The sequence below is a fragment of the Cupressus sempervirens genome, chromosome 10 (genome assembly GCF_028749045.1).
Source record: "Cupressus sempervirens isolate cs-2001-9-10 chromosome 10, ASM2874904v1, whole genome shotgun sequence".
NCBI classification, from domain to species: Eukaryota; Viridiplantae; Streptophyta; class Pinopsida; order Cupressales; family Cupressaceae; genus Cupressus; species Cupressus sempervirens.
The window spans coordinates 108,400,589-108,406,588 of NC_143127.1; positions in this window are offsets into that span (position 1 = coordinate 108,400,589).

Consider the following 6,000-nt stretch of genomic DNA (forward strand, 5'->3'; position numbering starts at 1 on the left):
GATCATTTCATGGTTTGGTTAGTTTTTACAGGAAGTTTATTAAGAATTTCAATGGCATATGTGCACCCCTAACTGATACAATAAGAGGGGATAGAAAAGAGTTCAAATGGACTGCAGCAACTACGAGAAGTTTCTCATTATTGAAGAAGAAGGTGACTGAACAGCCTGTGTTGGCACTTCCAAATTTTAGAAAAGTATTGTAGGTGGATTGTGATGCTAGTCGTAGTGCTATTGGGGCTGTATTAAGCCAAGAAGGTAAGCCTATTGCATATTTTAGTGAAAAATTGAATGATGCAAAGAAGAAGTATTCTGTTTATGATCAAGAGTTCTATGCAATAGTTCAGGCCTTAAAGAAATGGAGGCATTACTTATTGCCAAAGGAATTTGTTTTGTATACTGATCATCAGGCATTACAGTACCTAAATAGCCAAGGTAAATTGAATCAGAGGCATATGAAGTGGGTAGAATTCTTGCAGAGTTATACATTTGTGTTGAAGCATAGAAGTGGAAAATCTAATAGGGTTGCAGATGCACTAAGTAGGAGATAGTTGTTGCTTACAACAATGCAGGTTGAAGTAGTTGGGTTTGATGAACTCAAGAATTTGTACCCCGAGGATCCTGATTTTGCTGAAGCATTGAAAGCTTGTAAAGAACCTATTGCTGTAGATAGAACCAAGTTTTTAGACTATTTGATTTAGGATGGCATGTTGTTCAAAGGTAGTCAATTGTACATTACAAGGAGTTCCATGAGGGAAAATTTGATTAAGGAGAAACACAGTGGAGAGATGGCAGGACATTTTGGTCAGGATAAGACCATTGCCATTCTTAGAGAACATTATTTTTGGCCTCAAATTACATAAGATGTGAAGAATTTTGTACAGAGTTGCCAGGTTTGTCAAGTTGCCAAGGGGTTTAGTCAAAATACTGGCCTATATCAGCCATTGCCTGTTCCATCAAGGCCATGGGAGGACATAAGTATGGATTTTGTTCTTGGATTTCCAAGGACACAAAGGGGTAATGTCTCAGTATTCGTGGTGGTTGATAGGTTCTCCAAAATGACACATTTCATTCCATGCCACAAAACTCATGATGCTATCCATATTGCCGACTTGTTTTTCAAAGAGGTGGTAAGACTACATGGTCTTCCAAGGAGTATAGTTTATGACAGAGCTACTAAATTTGTGGGGTATTTCTGGAGGACATTGTGGAAGAAGTTGAGAATAGACTTGAAATTCAGTTCCATGCATCACCCACAGACTGATGGCCAAACAATAGTGCTGAATAGAAGTCTGGGAAATTTGCTGCAATGTTTAGTTGGAGATAAGCCCAAGGGATGGGATTTGATTCTACCACAGGTAGAGTTTTCTTATAATAACTCTGTAAATAGGAGTACTGGAAAATCACCATTTCAAATTGTATATGGGAATAACCCAAGGACTACACTAGAATTGAGGAAGATAGAACAAGGGGAGAGGACAAGTGATAAAGCTGAGGAATTTGCTGAACACATCAAGCGTCTACATGAGGAGGTTCAAGCACACATTATCAAGATGAATCAAGAGTATAAAGCTAGGGCTGATCAAAGGAGAAGACATAAGGAATTCCAAGTAGGGGATCTAGTCATGGTGCACTTACAAAAAGAAAGATTTCCAGTTGGTACTTACAACAAACTGAAAATGAAGAAATTTGGACCCTGCAAAGTTTTGAAGAAACATAACTCAGGAAATGCATATGAGGTGGAGCTGCCAGACGGTATTCACATTTCTCCCATTTTCAACATTGCAGATTTAACAGAGTATCATGATGATGGTGCAGATGAGGAGCTAGTTTTAGAGCCATGTCCAATTCCTGCTTCTAAGAAGGAGGAGATAGAAGACATTCTAGATCATCGTGTGGGTAGGAGTACCAAAAATAGGCAGTATGAAGAGTATTTGGTCAAATGGAAAGGACGGCCGATTGAGGACTCAACTTGGATTTTAGCAGCTGAGGTTTCCCATTTGGAATTTCCTCTACCATCCATAAAGTGACAGGGTCACTTTTCAATCTACCCTGGGTGTCTGATGCAGGAGCATCCAGAGGTATAAGGGCAATCCTTTTTCACCCAAAAAAATGTACTTAGACTTAGCTTCTGTTTCATGTCTTTACATTTTTGGATACCCATTTGGCTCAAATAAAGGTTCCAACTCTCATAGTTCAACTATCAGTGCGTTTGAAAATCCCAAAAAAATAGGAGCATCTATTTGGGCCATCATTTCGGTAAACTAGAAGGTGTGAATTGGCCATATGAATGTAATCATGATTTAGAGCATTTCGGAAAAAGAATCAGGTCAATAGGCCCCACGGTTTGAAAGTTATTACAGTTTTTGGAGTTTTGGAGACCTCCTAAGAATGCTTCAAAGTCAGGTTTGGGGCATTAAATGACCTTGAAAAGGGTCAAAAAATGGGGGATGAGTAAGCTTGTCCATAGGGCTATAGAGTGCTTTGAGAGCTTTCTGAAAATGTAAACAGTTCGTCAATCGGAGCTACGGTTCAAAAGTTATGCCTCCCGAAAGTTTGGTTACTGTTTTTGGATTCTTCTAGATTTGCACCGACTTCTAATGCAGCTTCCAAAACCTTCTATTTTGTCGGTGGATGCCTACTAGCACTTTCTAGAATGTACTCCTAGTCCTTAACCCTCCGAGGTCTATTTAAGGAGATTTTTGGCATTATGAAAGGCAGTTCAGAGTGGAGTTTGAGAGGAGGTACCATAAGGAGAAATTATCTCCAGATTTATGCTATTGTGAGCCCTTAGGGCATGTTTTGAAGTTTATTTTCCTGTACTGGTTGTACTAGCTTATTTTCTCAGTTAATATAATTTCCCTTTTCTATTTTTTCCACTCTATTCTTGGGTTGTGTCCCCATCAGAACATAAGCATTACAACATTCAACCAAATACAAGTTCAGGGGTATAGATGTGACACACATCCCAATACAACATAAAGATTTAATAGTGTCTAGATTGACATCCTATGGATAATCTACATCCACGACCAACACCATGTCAAGAAAACACAAGAAAATTGGGTGACACAAATCGATGTGAAAACCTCAAAAACCCAACATTGATGAAAATCAATGAAAATAAAACCCATTCTACCCTAGGGAAAATAAGCCACACAAATCCAATAAAAATTGGGTTTGAACCCTATATGAAAAATTGACCAGCATAATGCTGTAAAACCCCAAACCCCCATCTTGGAAAATAGGGAAACGCTCATACCTGCCTAACTAGGTAGATCTAGCACTCAGAAATGGAGAGGAAAACTAATTCTCAACCTCCTAACATATCAATACAAAAAATGGAAGAAAAAATGGAGCTGAAATAGAAAAATAGGAGAGCCCTACCTAATAGCCAAAAGGACAAAAATTAGAATTTGAACAATAAAATAAAATCTTGCAGAATTTGCAAAAAATTAGGACAATCTAAGGTCTCCCCAAGATGGATCCAATGAGACCAATATCATGATGATCCCATGCCCGTAGCTCCTATAATGAATAGAAACAAAAATCCTATAGAAGAGGATTTGGAAATTTTCTCTCAAATTTCTATTTTCCAAAAGTGAGAAGTGAAAAATAAAATTTTGTTTTGGATATTTATTCACTTTTCGAGTGAATAAAGGATTAGTGTAATTAACATGGTCACCTAGTTATACCCCAAATCAATCCAAATGAAAATATGATATTCCAAGTAATTGGAATTCAACAAAGAAAAAGCTCGAGGGAAATAAAATAAAATATGAAAAAGTCAAAAATTACCTTGAACCAAAATCAGAGAACTTCCTTAATAACTTTCATGACTAATATGAACCTATAAATGCATAGACATGCTCATAGATCTAATTACATAATACAATTGATTTAAAATTTATTAAATCACTAGAGGATGTAATTTAAAAAATTAAATAGGATACGTCAACCATATATGGAAGACATTGGTTAAATATGAATAGTTAAATCATTAACTCCATGTGCTAGTACCAAGGACATAAATCCTATGCACTAAATGACATGATCAAGTGAAATTGTATATAATAATGTAGCCAAAGTGATAATGCATTAAATCACATTAAATAACCATTTATTTAATTATACTAAAATAATCCATTTATATCACTCACTTTCACATAAAGCATTACAAAGAAAGATTGAAGTAGATAACCATAACATCAAATCCAAGTATCCAAAATCCAAAAAGTCCATCATATAAAAATAAATAGAGTACATGTCTAAATACAAATAACCAAATATCATCAGAAAGCATCATGTCACATCAATATGCATCATCATGTAGATATGATCAAATTGAACAACATAGATTCTAGCATCTATGATACTAGCAATCAAAATATAGTATTTGACCATCAGATCATCTTGAATGTCATCCGACATGAGTGTTAGAGTATCTCTCAAAATCAAAATCTAACAAGGTACATAATGCAAACACGAGAGGCACTGCATGCTCCTAGAAGCCTAGAAAAGGATAAGGATACAAATCTATCAACTGTGTAGCATCTTCCCAAGTAGAAGAAATCTCATCACTCGACCTCTGAGGATAAACCTCTAATGCTAAAGGATATGAATGGGTTCCGAAGAAATTTTTCCATCCTCCACCTACAAAGCACCCTCATCAAGAACATGTGTCACATCAAGAATATACAACCTCAAAATAGAAACATGGAAAATAGCATGGATGCATGATAGGATAGGTGAAAATTCTAGTTGATAAGAAACATGACCGATCCTCTTGAGGATCTACCATAGTCTAAAAAACATGGCACCAACTTAGAGCCTTTCACATAATGAATGGGGCTCTTGCTTGGACACACTCTCCAAAATACCCTTTCACCAATATAAAAGTGATTATCCAACATACGGGCAACTACATACTTATTCTATCTATTCTAAGCAGTAACCAAACTCTCTCTAATATGAACAACCTGCTACTCTATATCCTGAAGCATCTCTGGACCTAAAAGTACCCAATCCTCCAAATGGTCCCAACTTAGATGGGTACACCATGGTCTACCGTACAAGGCCTGAAAAGGTGAAATTCCAAGAGAACTATTATACTCATTGATATATGTAAACTTAACTAGGTATAAATAATCCTCCTTTTTTACCTGCTTGTCTAGCACATACATGTGAACCATGTCTTCTAGAACTCAGTTTACTTTGTGTGTCTAACCATTTGTCTTTGGGTGGTAAGGTGAACTAAAATTGAGCTATATGCTCAAAGCATGCTAGAGAGATGTCCACAGTGCTAAAGTAAATGTTGGATCTCTATCTGATATGATTTGATGAGGGATTCCTAAAATCTAACAATGTCTTCCAAGAAAACATGCTCTATAGAAGAAGCTGTGTAGGACGTGATAACCCTATATTTTACTATGCCAAAACCTTGGAAATTTATTGTGAAAATACTTTGAAGCATGTTGTTTTGTCAGGGCCATTCTTAATTTTTTATCAGTTCTCTAGGAAATAACCCTAACCTAATCAATTTATTCCCTAGCCCAGTCTAAAATATTGCCCTAGTAGGATAGTCTGATGTCTTAAGAATTATGTCTTTACCCTATCATGGAAAGACTTTCTTTAAATCTGTAATCAATTTGTCCATGGATAGAATGATGTATGTGATTAAAACATCAAAATCAGCCTTTGAAATTTGGTCCTGTGTGCTCAAGTTTTATTTTAGGGTGTTGGTCTCTTGATTTAAGGAGACTAGCATATCATGAAGCCTTTCTTCAATTCCTTTGATACATTCAAGGACTTTGAGCACTTTTTCTTCTCAAGTAGGAGATTGTATGTCATTTTCAAAATTTTCATCACGTGATATGATCTTATGATCAAGGTTTTAGGCATGTAGTCATGAGCTTAAGATTTCCGTCTCCTGATGTTATGATGTATAGACTAGCATAGGATCATAAGGGTAAAATATCGAGTCTCCTGATCTTAAGATATACT